General features: G+C 34.3%; 1 protein-coding gene across 1 annotated transcript in view; it reads right to left on the bottom strand.

Annotated features, from left to right (window-relative positions):
* Positions 1–6,102: 6,102 nt before the first annotated feature.
* The window catches only part of LOC149545293 (lysine-specific histone demethylase 1 homolog 3-like), a 72,728-nt gene continuing 57,207 nt past the window's right edge, over positions 6,103–21,623 (bottom strand). Inside the window, exon 3 of the mRNA XM_089790624.1 lies at positions 6,103–6,387. The gene's annotated coding sequence lies outside the window, so the exon portion shown is untranslated. The remainder of the gene's footprint in view (positions 6,388–21,623) is intronic.

The following is a 21,623-nucleotide window of genomic DNA, read 5'->3' as shown; positions in this document are numbered from 1 at the left end:
AGTTTTGTGAAGTTGCAAGAGGGATAACACATCATTCTTCACCGGTGACTCCATTCCTAAAGGATTGTTTAAGGCCACTAATGTATGCTTAACACGAAAGCATCCCATCAAGTCACCAAGTATGTTGGTTATTTTTGTCTCCATCCAACCCAGCACTGATATCTGATCAAAGAAACTTTCAATTGGTTGGATTCTTTGTTTTGGGTTAACCCGCTAAGGTTGGCAGCTAACATTTCGAGTTGACTCAGTTTGTTCTTTAACTGAGTTGCATTTTCTTCTCTTGTCGAGCTGGCTCGGTTTGTCCTTTTTGGGTTGACTCTAGCTTGCAGATCTGACGGCTCCCGTGTTTTTGCATACTATCTCAACATCCTCCCGAAAACACAAGATGTCATCGTGTGTTGCCATTTCAGCATTTCCTCATACTGCAATACCTTCTCAAGGATCCAAAATCTGAAATTATGCCATGTGGTAGAGGGTCCTATCTCTGGTGTTTAAGTTAGTCGAGCATGCACATGAGTAGATCAATAACAAAGATTCAACAAAAGATTAAAAGATCGTCATTCATTCTGTCAAACGACAAAGCACATCAATGGCCCACATGTTTTCATTAGATGGTCCTCTTGTCTCACAAAAGTGTGAGATGCTGCCAAGCGTCACCATTCTTATTAGGATTAAACCACAGACAAAGATAACAATTACATGCAAATATAAACAATAATAGATCACACAGAAAAGAACACAAGACACCAAGATTTAACATGGTTCACCCACTCACTAGGCTACATCCACCAAACAACAAGTCTGATATTATTACGATCCAGTGATTACAACTTGATTACAATATGTAATCCCTTACAGCTCAATACCACCACAAGAACCAATTTTCACATTACCACACTAAAACAATCCCTAACCCTAAGCCCTTATATACAAGTATTTTTACTGCTTTAGGGTTATAATTAATAATTACGTGTTGGCCCAAAATTCCAATAAAATAGGACCTTTCCTCAAACACCGCCAAGGAATTATGGAGTATATATAGTACTTCCCTGATCAGTCACCACAATCTAACAATCTCCCACTTGGGGGACTGATCAGGCTCCACACTAAACAACAATCTCCGACTTGGAGACTGATCCTATAGCTATGCCGCTACTCCATGAGGCTCCCACTAGATCAAACCACCCTGGATTCTACTGTTCTTTTATTCATGTTCAGTCCAGAATAACCGAAGCTGAAGAGGAGTGCAGCTTTCTCTCTTGTTACTACCTTTGTAAACATATCGGCTAGATTGTCATCTATATGTATCTTGTCTAGCTTTAATTGTCCATCATCCAAAATTGACCAAATGAAATGATACCACAACTATATGTGTTTGTTTTTTGAATACAGAGTTGAATTCTTTGCAAGATGAATGACATTGTGACTATCTGTAAACAAATAATTATCCCATTATGGATGTCCCAATTCTTCCAAGAAGAACTGAAGCCATATCATCTCCTTGGTTGCCTCTCTAGTAGCAACATACTTGGCCTCTATAGTGGATAAAGCATTAATCTTCTATAACTGAGAAACCTAGCTCACGGCTGCCCCACCAATAGTAAATACATAACCTGTAGTACTCTGCATGGTATCAATATCCCCTACCAAATCTGAGTCAACATAGCCCTGTAAATTAGCAGTAGAGCCCCCAAAGTGTAAACACTTACTGGATGTTCCTCTCAAATATCCGAGAATCCATTTAACTACATTCCAATGCTCAATTCCTAGATGACTCATATACCTGCGAACAACTCCCACTGCATGTGCAATATCTAGCCTAATACATACCATAGCATACATTAAGCTTCCTACAGCTGAAGCATAGGATACCTTTGACATATTATACTCCTCTTCTTGTGTCTTGGGACACATCTCCTTAGTCAACTTCAAATGACCAAGTAAAGGTATACTAATAGCTTTAGCATTCTCCATAGAGAAATGTTGCAACACCTTCTCAACATAATCAACCTAAGATAGCATCAAGTTTTTGTTCTTCCTATCTCTGCAAATCTTCATACAAAGGATTTGTTTTGTTTACCCCAAATCTTCATAGCAAATGCATGTGTTAACTGGCATTTCAGCTCCTTAATCCGATCCATGTTAGATCGAGGAATTATGGAGTATGTACAGTACTTCCCTGATCATTCACCACAATCTAACAATTTTGGTGTTCCTTCACGTTGTAGATTCTCCGCAAGGCTCCAAAGCCTGAAATTGCATGACAGTCATTAGATCTAGTGCATCTTGGAGGATTTTCAAGGTGCATCTAAGTTGTCTGATTTGAAGGATCTTGATCGATGGCTATCACTTAAGCTATCGTGGGGGAGATTCTTACGAAATCTAGGTCGTCCATTTCAAAGAGAAGACCTTCATCAACAACCAATAATTGTTTTCAAAAAAAACATATTCCCTCCAATGGTCAACCTTGCATTTTTAGCAGGAGTTAACATGTCATATTATCCCTTCTTGCAATTTTTTGCCAATGACATGAATCAACTTTGTGCGGCCATGACACGCCAGCAAGGCCACTTCTTCAATACTGAGCAATTTCTTGGGCCTTGTTTTCCTGGAACCAATACACTCCATGCCTCTTTAATGTATGAAATGATTAGATTTCAGTGATTTGATCTCTTACAACTGGGTGCACTCATTTCTTTCTCTCCCTATCACTTCTAGCAACAATTGCACTTTACGATCTGATTTCTTTTTTATTCTCAATTATTGCTTGCTCTGCAACTGAACTCCATCTTAGTTGGGGTTTAAACTCCAATGTTAAATTAGAGTTATGCCACTCTATAAAGGTAGTTGAAAAACTATTTTTCGAGTCCTTCTCTGTCTTCTTTGGCTCATGAGAGGAGCCTTCTACTCTGTTATTTGTAATCTCTTTTTATCTTTCATGAATAAAAATTTCAATTTACCTATTTTCATATTCATTTGTATGTGCAAATATCTTGCCTTATGTTGAATTCTCTCCTTCTGTCTTCCTAGTTTTACATATTGTGTCAATTTTTTCATGAATTTTACATTGCGAAAGAAATTTCCCTTGTGTCAATTCATCAGTCCTAACCTATGTGTGAATTTTGAGAGACAGATAGAATTGAGATTTGTGTATTTGGCTTTGCATTTATGTCTTGTGCAGTGGTAGGCAGAGTTGCAGCGACATTTCAATCTTGGTGCATCACCCACCTTTCCCTTTAGCATTTACTTTATGTATATCTCTCCCTTTTCCTTTTCACTCTTAGTTAGGTGCACCCTAGATTGTGAGGAACTCAACCTTCTCCAAAGATTCAATCTCTGACTATAAACTCCCACACTTTTGATATTGTTTTCATGTTACACAAGGTCGTTTGAGGGTCATACCTCAAGCATATTATGGATGGAATATTATTCAGGAAGGATTCTAATGGAGTCCTATTGAGGTGTATCAATACAAATCATATCAACAGGTTATTAAAAGAATTCCATGATGGCCGTACTAGTGGTCATTTCTTAGCTAGGATTACATCAATGAAGATAATGAGGGTTGGCTATTATTGGCCAAGCTTATTCAATGATTCTCATAAGTGGGTGAGAAAGTGTCAAAAATGTGTCTTCTTCTCATGAAAACAAAGATTGGATTCTCTTCCTCTTCATGCTATTCAATCAAATCAGACATTTGCTAAATGGGGTTTAGATTTCATTGGTCCAATAAACCCACCCTCTAGTTTTGGTCATAGATGGATATTGGCAGCCACAAATTACTTCACAAGATGGGCAGAGGCAGTAGCTTTGAGAGATGGAACAGAGGCTTCAATGGTTGAGTTTCTTGATGGAATAGTGACTAGGTTTGGTGTTCCTTCAACTATCATATCAGATAATGTTGTGTCTTTTGTTGGAGCTCATATATGCTCTTGGATTGTTGATGATGTTATTACAAAGGATGATGTTGCTTTGTTCAGTTTGGTCATAAGCTTGAGAGGATTTATATTGGCAAATAACACTTGGAATTTGGTTCCATTACCTCCAAATTAAAGAGCTCTAAAGAATCAATGGATTTTTTGATGGAAATATGAAAGAAAAGGCCAAAAGTGATACAAAGCCAAGTTGGTTATTAAAGGCTTTGACCAAAAAAGGGAATAGATTTCAATAAAATATTCTCAGTCGTGGTCAAGATGATAATAGTTTGGGCTATCCTTGGTTTAGTTGTTGTTCATAACCTTGAACTTGAATATCTAGATGTCAAAACGACATTCCTTCATGGTAACATAAATGAAGACATCTACACAATGCAACCCAAGGGATTTGTTAAACATGGAAAGAAAAACTTATCTTACAGATTGAGGAAGAGCTTATATGGCCTCAAACAAGCACCAAGGCATTGGTACCTCAAGTTTAATATATTCATGACTGAAAACAACTTTGTTCATTGTGAATCTAATATGTGTGTCTACTATAAGAAATTACCTGATGGCTCCTTTGTTATTCTATTTATTTATGTTGATGACATGCTTGTAATTGGTTACTCTATGAAGTTGATTTTGAATTGAAATAAATTTTGTCACAAAGATTTGCAATGAAGGATTTGGCAGCAGTGAGACAAATGCTTGGCATAAATATTATCTATGATAGACACAAGAGGGAAATAAAACTTTCTCAAGAACACTATGTTCTTAAGGTGTTCGAAAGATTTGGAATGGCGGATGCCAAACCAATCATCACTTCTCTTGCTACTCATTTTCATCTATCTTCATCCATGTGTCCAAAGACACAAGAAGAGAAAAACTACATGAAGCACATCCCATATTCTTCGACAGTGACTAGTCTTATGTATGTGATGGTATGTACTTGTCCAGATATTGCCCAAGCAATGGGAGTTGTGAGAAGATTTATGAGCAATCTGGGTAAACAACATTGTGATGTTGTTAAATGGATCTTGAGGTATCTTAAGGGTGCTTATGATTTTGTTTTGTCTTTTGGTGCCAAGGATGCTTTATTAAGAGGATATATTGATTCTGACATGCTAGAAATTTAGATAACAAAAGATCAACTATTGGTTAAGCATTTACATTTGTTGAAGCAACGATCACTTGGGCATCAAGTTGCAACAAGCGGCCTCACTTTCATCGACTAAGGTTGAATATATTGCTCTTACTCCAGGGGGAAATTATTGATTTGGTTGCAATGTTTGTTTGGTGACTTTGATTGTCCTCAACAAGGATCAACTTTGTATTGTGATAGTAAAAGTGCTATTGATTTAGCAAAGAATGCAATGTTTCATAGAAGGACCAAGCATATTGAAGTTCATTATCATTTTATTCAAACTAAACTTGAGGAGGGAAAACTTCAAGAAATGAAGATCAACACCAAGGAAAATCCAATCGATGCACTTGCAAAGGTTATTTCACGAGAGAAGTTTGAATTTTCACAAGCTTGTCTCAACATTGTAAAGAAACAACAATGGGGCAATTCAAGGGAATCTCATTCATTGTGGTAGTTGGACTTCAAGTGGAAGTTTTTTGGGTATATATACAGCCCAACAACTCCATTATTTTATTATTGTTTCCCTCCAATGCATCTTAACTCTTCAATTCTTTTGAGTCTTTATAAATATATGTATTTGGAGGTTCATTTCATATGTTCGATTCAACAAGCTAAAGCTATAGCAATGATGTAAAAACTAGACTTCAAAATCAATAAGAAATATCCTCTACAGTGTGGACGTAGCCACAAATTATGTTGAACCATGATAAATTTGTGGGTTTGTTCATTCTCTTTTATCTTATTGTTCTATATCTTTCGTTTGCACTTTCAGCATCCTACACAACTTTAGAATTTACAAAACAAGAAAGCATGACATCTTTATTAATACTAATATGCCACATTAAAGGATAAGAGCACCATCTATGAATCAACTACAAATCAATCAACAACTTCCTTTGGACATTAAGGAATCAAAGCATTAAGAAAACAAATAAATTGTAGAAATGTACAAGGATTTATAAATTAAAGAAATTTCATATTGTCATAAACCCCATTAAAGCACAAGCAATTAAGATGTTTAAAACAAACCAAACAGGTATCTCCATCAAAATAAGCCTATCAGCTTAAGTATCAAAATATAAAATCATGTTACTCTTTGACCAATATTTGTATCCCAAAAAACATTCTAGTCACATATATCCTCGATTGATACTAATGGTTGTTCATTGAATTTATTTATTTTCTATTCAACACGAAAGCTATTCTATCTAAAAGATATAAACAAAAAAGTGAACAATTAAATGAGTATCAACTGGTCCACATTTTTTAAGATCAATCTATCCTCCTCATGGTTCACTTTGCTTAGAATTTTTCTTAGCCAATATGCTGCAAATAATGCAAATAAGAATAGGATCAAATTTGGAAAATAAAAATTGTGATGCAATATATAGTTTCAAAAAAAAATTAATTTGATGTGTGTACAAACCAAACCTGTTATTATATCTACAATAGAAAAACAATGAATCAATGAAATAATGTCTCACTAGTATTATTTTCCTCCTACTTCACCAAAACACAAGCCCTTGCATCCAATTTTAAATTACAATAGATGTAAGATGGGTGTAAGAGAAGCATAATTTATCCTGGATTATGGGAATAAAGGTTCATGTGTCCAAGAGAATAAAAAGCTTTGACTATGGGAGCAAAGACTCATGTGACCAACAAAATAATAAAATAAAAAATTATGCTGAAGATTCATTCAACCACTTGGAAAAACTGACATTGAAGAATCAAATAACCATTCCTTAATTATGCATTAATGTGTCATCCTAAAATAGTTTGACGACATAGAAAATAAGTATAATAAATAATATTCATATTGGCATAGGTTCCATATAATGATACAATATAACACGACAAATCATTTTGTAATAATATTAAGTGAAAAAAGCTCATATTTGTATGTCCAATTGGCCTCTACCCAATTGTTGTCCCAATTTTACCAATTAAAATTGATATTTATACAAAGGCAAGATGTGAAATCACTAGCACATCTCATGATAGCATCTTATCAGCTTATGTTGTCCTTATACGATGTTAGTTGATAATATCTAGAAAGCTATAAGGTTGCACACTTCAATAAACGATATAAAAGATAAAAAGAAAACAATCCTAGACCAAGACTAATAAAAGTAATGTGTATTGAATTTGTACTTTTCTTGGTAAAGATCTCAAAAATACCTTACATAACATAGAAGAGTCATAACACATGCGGTATTCATAAGTTTTGTCCATTTTTAAACGGATCCTTAGGATTATCAAATGTCTTTATCATTTCTACCAATTATTCTTCAATAGTTAATGTTCGATATATACCTACAAACTTTGTCTTATTCGTCAAATCATTTGTCTATGTATATGCTTAATATTATTCTTCCTTGTATTCTATATCATAAATATAGGAGTACTACAATATTTTCCTCTTGAATTCTCAAAAAGGCCCAAGTTTTCCTTTAGCATTTTGATTAAAATGCCTTGGCAATAACTTTGCACATGATATTTTCGCTCATTTATATCATAATATTTCAACATAATTACCAAATTGTCACACAATTTGTTCAAGGACTATTTAATCATTTTAAAAAAGAACATTACATAAAAATATCAAACATATAAATAGATCCAACCAAATGAAAAAAATCTTTCAAGCATATAAATTCAATGAATCAACCTTATTAAATCTTAAGCATGTGAACAATATAATCAAAAACCATAAGAAGATACACATACACAATAACACTAGATGTGTTAACTAGGTAAACCCTTGATTAAAGGGAAAACCCCGGTGAGGATGGTATCCACAAAATGACGTACTAATATAAATATTTCTTGTAATAGGATGGACTCTATTAGGAGCCAATGAAATACATTTAGTACATATCAATCCTCGTTAGGAGACTTTGAATCCCTATTAGGAGTCTGTGCCAACCCTGCTATGAGTTGTATAAGGCAGATGGACCCACTGTCCAAACAACTTCAGGGACAAGACCACCAAACTCACTGTCCAACTAGTATTTGTATTATTCTTTGTAAAATAATAGAAATGAAATTGAACTCCGCAACTCAAACTCTTTCTATGTGCCACCACACCAAATACCTTCTCAAATCTCAATACCAAATCTTCAACCTTGCATCACACTGATCTCTTTGATCACTTACACGCATGTACCAACTTTGCATCACTTGCACACTCACTCCCATATTATTGCTCACTTCACCACAAGGAGAATGACCTTCCTTTATACCATATCCTTAAAATAATTCTCTGAGTTGGCCTTGAGGCTTTCCCAATTAATTATAATAGGACCTCGCTAAGATATTATTATTGATTACATCTTTTCGCAATTACAAAACACTATCAGCTCACAATAAATACAACTTCTCACATGTGTGATCTTGAACCTTACGCACTCGATGTCATCATCATCTGAATGTCTACTATCACTTTCTAACTTCACTAATCACGATTCTATCCATGTTAAGAGATACAATCCAAACATCAGAACCACTTCTCGAGTACACTATTTGCACACCGTCTTTTGTAAATATTGAATAACTCTCACATGTCTTCAACTCTTGGAATAGGCACATGTCTACGTCATCAAGACATACTGTAGAACATATCCTCAATTGTGCTTGACCTCATCATCAATATACAGTCTGTACGACCTCGTTCTCTATCCGCTACTTTGCCAGCCTTTACAAAAACAATACTATGTTGACATCAATGACAAACACAGTCATGAATGCAACATGTCAATCATGCTAACAATCTCTCCAACTATTTTAGCAATGCTTAAGATACTCCCCCAAAGGAATGTCGTCATCATTCATGATAACAATCTCCCCCTTTGGCATTGATGGAAATATAGATGAAAAACATCTAAGTTCCAAGAATACCAAATCCAACTCTGTCGTTGCTGCTCTTGTCTTTTCAAATCCTCTTTATCAATCAAATCTAAATTTCACAAGAACAACTCTCCATCTATGCTTCCTCATTCTTTCATGGATGGCATCAATTTTTTGCACTCCTCCCCCACTGATATACTTTCCCATTAACATCAACATCTCATGAACAATTCTCTCCCATACATTCTCTCCCTCATATACATCTCACACATACTACTATCAAAAGATGGTTTTCATGCATATTGGCATCCATGACAAATGCATCATTATATCAATCATCTGCTCAAAGTCTTAAACCATCTCATGTGTCCAAAGACATTGTTTCATACTAGCTATCAAGAGTTCTTAGTGACCCTACTCAATCACAAATACTCCCCCATATAGGAAGCATCAGCATTCAGTCCAGATAAACAATAGAGCTATGTACCACTAGACTTATGCATTATCTACATCATTTACTCAAAAGTAGTTAGGGGCATAACCCTAAGCATACCTCACAAATACTCAAATATATCCTTAGGCAAAAGCTTCGCAAAAATATCTGCAATCTGTTGTTTTGTATTCACATACTCTAATATGATCTCTTTCTCTGCAACTTTCTCTCTCAGAACATGATACTTAATAGATATATGTTTAGTCTTAGAATGTAACATAAGATTCTTAGACATACTTATAGTACTTGTGTTATCACAATGTATGATAACAGATTTTGAAAACTCTATTCCAATATCCTTCAACATTTGTTTCATCCACATGATATGATTAGAATTGTTTGTTGCTACTACATACTCTGCTTCTAATGTACTCTGTGAAATACAATATCGTTTCTTTCTTAGCCAACAAACCAATCTTCCTCCAAGAAAAAATGCTCCACCACTTGTACTATTTCTATCATCCATACTCCATTCCCAATCTACATCAGTATATGCACATGAAGTAAAATCATTTGATCTATCATACCACAAGCCAAAATTAGGCAAACCCTTCAAATATCTAAATATTATCTTTACTTTTGTGTAGTGTGATTCCTCAGGGTCTCTTTGAAATCTTGCTAGTATGCCAGCTACATTTTCTATATCTGGTCTGGTGTGAGTCAAATATTGCAAACCTCCAATCCTGGATCTGCACTTCTACTCAAATGTAGGTGTCTAATCTTTGCTAGATAACTTGTGACCAGTTATCATAGGTGTACAAACAAGCTTACAACTTTCCAAGCCAAATCTCTTCAAAAGGTCTTTCAAATACTTAGTTTGTGATAGGAAAATTTCATCATTGTTCTACACAATGTATAAACCTAAGAAATATTTCATCTCACCAATCATACTCATCTCAAATTCATTCTTCATTTCATCAACAAATTTGTCACTTGCTTCATCATTAGCTCCAAAGATTATGTCATCCACAAATATCACAATAACCAAGAAGCCATCTTCAATCTCTTTCAAATATAAATTACTATTTGTGGTACCTTTAGCAAATCCCAACTTTGCCAAATACTTGTCTAACCTCACATACTAGGTTCTACGTTCTTGCTTTAGCCAATATAATGCTTTCTTCAACTTGCATACCATGTCTCCTTCTTCACAATCTGATCTAGTTCTTCTTTCATTGCTTGAATCCAATGATCATCCTTGCATGCCTCATATGCACTCTTCGGTTCAACTTGAGAAATCAAACACAATTCTTCATGTATTATCTTTCTTGTCATAACTCATTTTTCTTTGCTTCCAATAATCTGATTAGTAGGGTAATTCTTTGTCAAATTCTTGTTAGGTGCAGTTGTCACTAACTCGATGCTTAACTCTTCTCTAGGTCCAGATCTTGGTTCTTCTCTTTGTTCCACAACTTGAATGTCGTTCTCCAAATCATTGTTAATCTCATAGAAAGTCTCAGCATCTTCTTAGATAGGCTTAGGATTAACTTCATCTAAATCGTGATCATCAACAACAGTTACTAAAACTATCTCTTCTATTACTACATCTTTCTCAACCAATCCAACTTCATCATCTTCATCATCAATGTCATTCAAGAATCTTTCCATACTTGCTTTAAATTCTTCATCATCATTAAAACTGGAATCATTTCTAGTCTCTCTTACTCTTTTAGGACATTTGGATGAAAAATGACGAAATTCTTTACATGTCCAACAAACAAAAAATTCCATACCATCATCTTGCTTCTCATTTTCCTCTTTCCAACTATCATAGTTAACTCCATTAAATTTTGGACTTTCTTTTCTGAAATGACTTGTCATTGATCTTCTTAAGTTAAGTTTTTCCTTCAAGGACTCGATGCTCTAATACGAATTGTTAGAAAGTAAGGTCCACCAAGATAACTGTGGCGAGAAGGTGAATTAGTTATCAAATCAATATCACTTGTATCAACCTAATTAAACCTTAAACATGTGAGCAATATAATCAGCAACAATAAGAAGAAACACATACAAAATAACACAAGATATGTTAACTAAAGAAACCTTTGATCTGAGGGAAAACTTTGGCGAGGATGGTACCCATAAAATGATGCACTAATATAAATATTCCTTGTAAGAGGATGGACTCTGTTCGGAGCCAATGAAATATATTCAGTACATATCAGTCCTTGTTAGGAGACTTTGAATCCTTGCTAGGAGATTCCAATCCTGTTAGGAGTTGAAGAAGGCAAATGGACCCACTACCCAAACAGCTTCAGGGACATGAGCATCGAACTCATTGTCCAACTGGTCTCTATATTAGTCCTTGCAGAATAATAGAAATGAAATTGAACTACACAACTCAAACTCTTTCTATGTGCCAATACTGTGCCAAATACCTTCTCAGATCTCAATACCAAATCTTCAAACTCGCATCACACTAATCCCTTTGATTGCCTACACGCATGTACCAACTTTGCATATCACTTGCACATTCATTCACATAATATTGCTCACTTCATCACAAGGAAAATAACCTTCCTTTATACCATATCCTCAAAATAATTCTCTGAGTCGACCTTAAGGCTTTCCCAACTAATTATAATATGACCTCATTAAGATATTATAATTCATTACATCTTTTTGCAATTACAAAACATTGTCAACTCACAGTAAATATAACTCGATGTTGTCATCATCTGATTGTCTAATGTCATTGTCACTGTCTAACTTCACTCATCACGATTCTACTCCTATTAAGAGATAAAATCCAAACATCAGAAACTACTCCTCAAGTATTCTATTTGCACACTGTCTTCTGTAAATATTGAATAGCTCTCACATGTCTTCAACTCTCGAAACATGCACTTGTCCACGTCATCAAGACATACTGTAGAACATATCCTCAATTACGCTTGACCTCATCATTAAGACACAATTCTTACAACCTCATACTCAATCTTCTACTATGCCAGTCTTATCGAAACAATACTATGTTGACATCAATGACAAACACACTCATGAATGCAACATGTCAATCATGCTAGCAATCTCTCCAATTGTTCTAGCAATGCTTAGGATACTCCACCAAAGGAATACCATCAGCATTCATGCTAACACAATTGCATCAACTAGAGATGCAGCAAGAGTACTCAAATCAATAGTAGAAGCATTACCCTAAACAGAACGTGCCACATTAGATCTTTAGTAGGGGTTCCGTCATCATCAATAGCCAATGAATCCTTAGAAGTAGAATTAGAAAGAAAATCATAAGCATGGATAGTCAAATGATCATTTACTTACATCCTTCCACCAAGTAGCAGCCCATCTGATGCAAAAGAGTGAAGTCAATAGCCATATGTCCCATAAAGAAGCACACTCTTGTCAATTTTCATTATTGTTGGTGGATTTTGATCGTGGATCTTCCAAGGTGAATTTAGCAAGTTAGAATGTAAAGAAGAAAGTTTATCCCAAGACGAGGTTACCCTAGTGATAATACCTACAAAAGAGAAGATAGGGGTTTGTTCAACAGAACTTATTTTAAAGATGGAGGATGTAGAGCATCTGAGTGCACACATGTAAATTTAAGCAAGAAGATCAGTATCAATAGCATAAATGCATTTGTGGAGAAAGAAAACACCCAAATCTTTGAATTAACCAAAAGATGGAGAAGCCTTGATCATTAAAAGGGCACTATGTAATGAGGAATCTAACCAAGAATTGATACTATGGAAAATTTTGTTCAAAATCATGTGTAAAGTTGAAGGAAAATGTTGTAAAGTCATCATTGATAGTAGAAGTTCAGAAAACATGGCATCAAAGGAATTGGCAACAAAATTGTAGTTACTAAGGATGAAGCATCCAAAATCATGTCATATTGCATGGATAAGAGATGATCATAAGGTACTAGTACGTAAGCAATGTGTAGGGAGATTTAAGATTGGATCTTATCATTATGAAGTTCTTTGTGACATTATGTCAATCGATTATTATCATTTCTTGTTGGGTAGACCTTGGCAATTGATAGACAAGCTATACATGATGGTAGATTGAAAAGATATACCATAGTAGTAAATGGGATGAAGCAAGTATTGTTACCTTTGAATGGTAAGAATGAAAATTGCGCCAATCTAAGGATTTTCTTGGTTGAAGGGAGGAAATTCATGAATGGTATAATGAAGAAAAGAATGTGTTATGCATTAATTCTAAAGAAACTGATTTGGGTGTGATAGATGGACATCCTAAGGAGATAACAGAGTTACCAGAAACATTTGAAGATATCATCTCAAATAATGTATTGGATTGATTACCGCATGTTAGAAGTATTAGTCATTGTATGCATAGTTATAGGAGCCAGTTTACCGAACAAAGTACACATTGGATGACATTAGTAGAGAATGAGGAATTGAATCGGCAAGTACAAGAATTATTCTGGAAAATTCTGACTAGAGAAAGTTTGAGTCTATGTGTAGCACCTATAGTATTAGCACCTAAAAAGAACGATAAATGGTGAATGTGTACTAATTCCAAAGCTATCAACAAGATCACGGTACGATATAGATTTCATTTGCCTAGAATGGAAAACATGATGGATTGGTTGAGTGGAGGAAAGTAACTTTACAAAGACTATTTTGAAGAGTGGTTATCATCGTATCATAATTAGAGAAGGTGATGAATAGAAGATTGCATTTAAAACTAATGAAGGTTTGTATGAATGGTTACTTATTCCTTTTGGTTTAATAAACGCACCTAGCACATTCATCTAATTGGTAAATGAGGTATTGAAAAAAATCTTGGAAAAAATTTGTGACTATGTACCAAGACAATACTCTAATTCTTAGTAAGAGTATAGAGGAGCATTTAATGCATCTGACACAAGTATTATAGAGATTGAAGGAAGAAAAGTTGTTGATCAATATCGAGAAATGTTATTTCATTAAGGAAGAGATAGTATATTTGGGAATTTGTGATTTCGGTTGAAGGTTTGAAGATGGATCCTAAAAAGGCTAAGGTAATTTTGGAATGGCCTACACCAAAAAGTATTGGGGAAGTTAGATCATTTCATGGATTGGCTAATTTTTACCAAAAATATATCAAGAATTTTAATTCAGTTTATAGTTCTATAACAAAGACAATGAGGGGTGATCAAAAGGATTTCAAATAGAGACATAGAACTAATTGGGTTTTTGAGACATTAAATACAAGTTTCTAAAAAAATTGTTTCTGCCTTATTAGATTCCAATAAGGTGTTTTAAGTGAACTTTGATGCAAGTGAGGATGCAATTGGAGTTGTGTTAAGTCATGACAGTAGACTTGTTTCTTTTTACACTAAAAAGTCCAAAGATACCAAGAGGAAATATTTGGTTTATGATCTAGAGTTCTCTACCATAGTGCAAACTTTGAAGAGGTGGAGAAGTTATGTGTTGCCTAAGGAATGTGTTGTACATTGATCATAAAGCATAACAATACTTGAGTAGTAACAAGAAGTTATAATAGAGACACTTGAGATGGGTGGATTTCTTACAAAGTTCAATTTTGTATTGAAGCACAGGAGTGGACAGTCCAAAAGAGTGGTTGGCACACTGAGTGGGCAAGGAAGTCAGTGACATATATGAGTGTAGATGTGCTTGGGTTTGATGAGTTGAAGACTTTGTATGAGACAAATCTTGATTTTGCATATGCATAGAAGGCTTGTAAGAACTAGTAACAATTGGCCAAAGCAAGTTGTTGGATTATTTTATTCAAAACGACATGTTATTCATAGAAGTTTAGTTATGCATACCTAAAGCTTCAATGAGGGATAATCTAATTAAGGAGAAACATGTTGGAGGACTTGTCGAACTCTTAGGTATTGACAAGATAGGAAGTTTGGTATTGCAAAAGGTACTATTGGCCACAGAATTATAAGATGACAAAAAATTTGTTCAAAGTTCTAAAGTTTGTAACATTGCTAAGGGTTGTAGTCAAAAGTTTGTGCACACCATTGCTTGTACCTAGCGGACCTTGGGAGGATATAAACATAGATTTTGTTTTGGGATTAACAAAGACACAAAGAGGTAATAATTCCATATTTGCGGTGGTGGACACATTTTCAAAAATGTCACATTTCATTCCTTGTAAGAAAACATCAGATGCAGTACATGCAACAAACTTATCATTTAACAAGATCATGAGGTTACATGGGTTACCAAAAAGTACAGTTTAAGACAGGGATAGGAAGTTTGTGGGTTACTTTTGGAGGGCACTCTAGAGAAAGATGGATACTAACTTGAATTTTAGTCCTACTTTTCATCCACAAATCAATGGACAAGCAAAAGTAGTGAATAGGAGTTTAGGCAATTTGTTGAGGAGTTTGTTTGTAGAAAAGCTTGGTAATTGGGATTTGGTTTTGGCACAAGTAGAGTTTACATATAATAGTTAGGTGAACAAGATCACAGGAAAAATCATTTAAAGTAGTTATTGGCATGAGTCCCAAGGAAGTTTCAAAGTTAAGGAATCTTAAGCAAGAGGACAAAAAGAGTGTTGAATAAACTACATGGACTTGTTGCATGAGGAGATTAAACATCATTTGGAAGGTATGAATCACAAGTATAAGAATAACGTGGATAAAACTAGAAGACATAAGGATTTCGCAATAAGAGATGAGGTTTTTGGATTCATTTGGACATAGGAAGGTTTCTAGTTGAGACATGCAACAAATTGAAGACGAGAAAGTTTGGACCTTGTAAGATTTTAAAGATATTTGATTCTGGGAATGCTTCTGAAGTGGAGTTACCTAAGGATGTCAAGATTTCACCTATATTCAGCATTGCAAATGCATACGAATGTCATGAGGTTGAAGAAAATTTGAATAATGAATCAAGAATAAAAAGCATAAGTAACCTAAGAAGCAATTGGACAAAATAGGGAAAGTGTTAAAGACTAGAGTTAGGAGTACAAGAAGTAAAGAATATAAAGAGTAACTAATTAGTGGAAAGATAAGTTAATTGAAGATTCTTCTTAGATTTCTAAGGCTAATTTAGATCATCTTGATTTTTCTCAGGCACAAAAGTGAGAGACTCGCTTTCTTATCAACCCCAGGTACCTGATGCAAGAGCATCTTGGATTCTAAGAAATCTTGCATCAACCAAAATAGTAATTATACTTCTATTTTTGCCAACTTGCCAGTTTATTGCAATCTATTTATCATTTTGGCAATCCTTGATTTGTTTGAGTTAGCACTTGTAATATTCAAAGTATAATCTAGGCCTACTTTAGTTTATATTCATAAGTTCACAACAAGTTTGAATCCTTGTTGCTCGAGTTGTGATTCATTCCTTCTTAGGTAGCATGTTGTTGCTCGTTTTCATGATCGTTGGTAGTTCGTGATCTTGCGATGGAAATCTACGCTCATAGATCTTTAAGGGCGCATTTAGTCATTTTCTTGGATCATGCGAGGACCTCAATCTAGGACTGCAAGCTTTAAACAATTTGTATAACTTGTTCCTTATGACTTAGGATAAGACATATATAGTTGTAGAATGTTTCCTATTCTTAAGAAATGTTAATGATCTTAAGGTTGACATGTGTGTCACGATGCTTATATATTATAATGTAATGTATCTCAACAGGCGAGAGTTAGTCTTTAGAAAATATTAATCATTACTATTGGATATAAGGTAATTGGCTGAATATTGTAGAAAAACAAATATGTATGAATCTAGCATATAAGAAAACCAATTGTTGAACCTCTCTACATCATATTTATATGAATTAATGTTGATCTTGCTTGGTTCTCTCTTGATACTTGTTGTTTCTGTTGTGTTTACTCTTGCTACGTGATTGGACCAACCTCTTGGAGGTCTCTCTGATCGAGGATTATGTCACAAGGGGAGGAAATGCATAGAATTCACCTATTAATGAAATAAGATTAAAATGAACATACCAAGAAACCAAAGTTGCAACCAAGAGAGAAAGCACGCACCATCTCACCACACAAGATGGATTATACATTCATTATGGTGTGTACATGTGTCTAAATTCTTCCTTTTCTGAGGGTGTCTCAAGTAAAATTTGTCCCTAAATCAAGGTACATAGTTGGGCAATCTCCCATAGTTGACTAGGTAGAGCCTTGCTACAAGAAAAGCATCCATAGCCCCAATAAGGATATCACCCTACCTATCAAAAGCATATATCTACTATCTTGATAACCCTACATAAAGAATTCATTTATCATTAATAACTTACAACAATTTAATGAGAAACCATTCCTAATTCCTTCAACTCAAGAGGGAATTCGAGTACGAGGAGCAACAATTTACATTCAAGTATGTCCTCAAGATAGAATTTCTTATACTTATCATGTTATTGCACCAACCCTTGGAGGACTTTTCTTAAAAATGCAACATTACCATTATCAATCCTAAGGTATAAACCTACCAATTTAGCATTTGAATTAAGATTTAGCCTCTACCCTACCAAGAGTACACTCTCATTTTCATCCATAATTGTTGTTGTGGATGTGGGTACACCAACATAGTATTTGACTTAGGCAAGTCTATGTGTACCACAAGAAAAAATCCTTCTTTTTGTGTGTAGGTAGAGATCTAACCATAGGGGAAGCTATAGGAGTAGACATCAACTTCTAGCTATGAGTGCAATTGGGGCTTGTTCAAGGTCATCTACAAAAAGAAGAGGAATAAATTAATTTTAAAATGTCTTAAATAACTCTGTCTTTGAGCAATATAATCTTCGGTTGTGCACAAGGAAGGTAGAGAAAATATCAAGCGGTCTCATTAATTTGGATGATGTAGATTTTTTATAGTGATTAGACAATGTAAGACAAGCCTCCATTGTTTGCCAAGCATGAAATACATGATTTGGAGAGGTAGGCAATGGAGGAGAAGGTGCTTAATTTGGAATCTTAGATTCACAATGAATGAGATTGAGGAGGACAAGGAGTCCTCATTGTTAGTGCTTGCAACATCTACATACAACATGTCGTATCAAGCAAGGAGGCATCGCCACAATAGACCAAACCCTCTAGTTTGACCTTTCTGCTAGCTTTTACTAGATCTAGGAAGAGGATGATGTAAAATGTTTTGATTTTGTAAAATAATTTTAGTTGTATAGAACTACTCCATTGAATTCCATGTGAAGATTTCATTTTGTACCCAATTTGCATTTATAACAATCAAATACATCTAGACTTAGCGTGTTCATTTAGTGTACTCATTGGATGCATCACCTCGTTGAATTTTGCAGTTTAAATAAATTTAAGCAAATTTTTAAGTTGCCAAGTATTTGCCAAGGTTGTTTTCTAGGCCTTGGTGAGATTTTTCTTTTAGCAGGGTTTTTAACTATGGTTGGAATAATTGTCATTGATGTAGATTGTTAGATTATTTTTTATTGATGTAAAAAAAAAAGAAATTGCTTCCAAGGAGATATATATGCTAAATTGATAACATACAAAGCCATCACAATCAAATTGTGTTGAAGTTCTTATTTGATAAACAAAATATTCATGTTGAAATTGGAATGAATTCATAAAATAGAGATTGGAGAATGGGCAAGAACCTCAGCTATAAGAGAGTGATCGTGTGTGTGTACACACTTTAATTCAAATAATGAATTTAGAAATGATGAAGGCTATCCAAAAATTGATGAATATAATATGATGATTGTGATAATGACAATAACAATAATGATGATCAACTTGCATGCTATTCTTTGTTGCAAGCCATAGTACCTTCATTACATATGCTTTTCAATCATAAAATTATACATAAACATAAATATATACATATACATGTTTTTGTGTGTGATTGACTCACATGCTATTCTACATTGGAAATAATAGTTCATTGTAATTATATATAGAGTGTAGAATTACATGTGAATTATATATGTGAGATAAATTATATATGTATATTATCATAATTAAAAACAGAAATAGAAAGGTGACCCACTATATTAACATGTGTGGGGAGGAAAATCATATGCAAATGAGAATTGTATGTCAAAATTAATGGAGGAAGACAAATATTTGTTGGCCGACCGCATTAGCATATGACATACATCAAAATTAATGGAGGAAGACAAATATTTGTTGGCCGACCGCATTAGCATATGACATACAGACATACATGTGTGGGTGTGGCCAACTTCTTTGGTGAATGTGAGGAAGATAATATCCAGGCCGACCCATAAGTAAACTATAAGAAACATTTGGTATTTATTTTGATTTTTTGAGAAAATAAAACAAAGTATTAATATGGCCGACTGAGGCTGTTTGCCTCTCTTGGGAATGAGTAATCAAAATTAAATATATCAATGCTTTTGAATAAATCAAAACTAGGAATCACTTTCCTTTGATAGGTTATCACTTTTTGAAAAGGTCTTTCTTCACACATAAGATCAAGATATATAAGGATCTTTTCTACGAAGTTTATCAGTATAGCAACAAATCGTGTGTAAAAAATCAAATAAGGTATATTCTATACACCACCAAATTTTTATCTGAATGTATGAAGACAATATTAATGTTATTTGGTCCATAAATTTAGAGCAGATTTGTAAGAGAAGTTGGAACTGAACTGAAGGTAGAAATATATGGGAAGATATTTTCATATCTATGATCGGTTTTGTGCAAGAAGATTGAGCATAAATTAGAACCAGATCTTAACTATATGAAGGGAAGAGATACAACAGATATATACTCGGGAAGCTTTATGAGATTGTTTTGCTCACATTTTTGTGAAGATATTCAAGGCTAAGAAGTATTCTGAAGGCTTGACCAAGATTGCGAAGAATATTTCCAGTTGTAAGTACAGAACAAAGAAGAATTTACAGCACATATATATCATATATCTGGGCAAATTTTTGAGATTAATTTAATTTCACCTTGTGGACAGATTCTTGCAAGTGATGGGAGAATTGTTTGTAAAGACTTTAGGCAGATCTGTGAAACATTATTAGATCAAGAAGTTTGACCTCATTCATATTCTATTGTAACGATGGAGCCTTCTACTGTATAGTGATCAAAGGTCGGGGCCTTTTTGTAAAAGAGATTGCAGTCTCTTATCCGATTTGTGTCCAGTGAAAAGGGGATTGGCGCCTTCTGCGTGGGCTGGTGTCTATGAAGCTTGTTAAATATAAAATATAAAATATTTTGTCGTGGCTCAGGTAAATTTTGCGCACATATTATGTTCACTATTGTTAGCATTATGTTTCTATTATTGGTTAATGGTATTCTATTTGTAATCCATTGTAAATATTAGAAAGTTCATAATATTAGTTAGTTTGTAGTTAATTATTAGCTTAGCTACAATAGAATGTTTCTATTTGTTACAATTAGTTCAATTCTTTTCTCTCTCCGTCTCTCCTAATAACAAGCAAATATTTACCAATTACTCATAATATGGTATCATAGCCACTTCTTTAAAAAAAAATCAAAAATCATAATTTCTTTTCTAAAATTATCAAGACACTATTTTCGAAATTATTTTTCTAAAATATTTGCTTTGAACTAGGGTTTGTCTAAAAATATTGACCATCAATATTCACATTCTAGCCATTTTTTGAAAAAATGTGACTTTTTTGAGGCATTTTCATCCTTTTTTTTTGCACATCTAGGGTTGGGAGCGACAATAATAGTTTCTTAAAACTCTTGGTAACATATTCGCACCCAGAAACTATGTTTATTGCTACAAATTCGCTATTGATTTCAAGCCTTTTTCAGCCCAAAACGTTTTTGTTTGAAACCCTAATTTTTGGGCTCATTTTTTTTTATCACAGATTTCAGAGATTGTTAGTGGATTTTTAGAGAGCTCAACTAGGTTGTCGTAGGATTTTTTGGGTGCCTCGATTTTTGTCCCTCAATTTTTGAGCCAGCGGATCCAAAATCCGACAACCTATTTTCTTTATGGATTTTTCAAACTCTCTTCTAGGTACCCCTTCAAATTTTGGGGGTCTTTCATTTTTTTCCTCAAATTACGTGCCTTCACAAATTTTCACGCTTCTTCATTGAAAAACATGTATGGCATCTCTAAGTAATATTTTGCTTGAGAGCAATTCAAAATTCAATAGTCAAAATTATGGTACTTAGAAGCAGCATATAATAGGAAATTTTTAATATCAAAATACTGATCAAAATGTTCTAAGCTTAAACAGCATTTGACTGCCCCTAGTACTAATCAGGATACATGGGATCTGAATGATCAGGAGGTGGTGGTGCTTCTCAAATTATCCATGGTTGATGATC

The sequence above is a fragment of the Cupressus sempervirens genome, chromosome 7 (genome assembly GCF_028749045.1).
Source record: "Cupressus sempervirens isolate cs-2001-9-10 chromosome 7, ASM2874904v1, whole genome shotgun sequence".
NCBI classification, from domain to species: Eukaryota; Viridiplantae; Streptophyta; class Pinopsida; order Cupressales; family Cupressaceae; genus Cupressus; species Cupressus sempervirens.
This window is presented reverse-complemented; position numbering and strand designations above follow the sequence as displayed.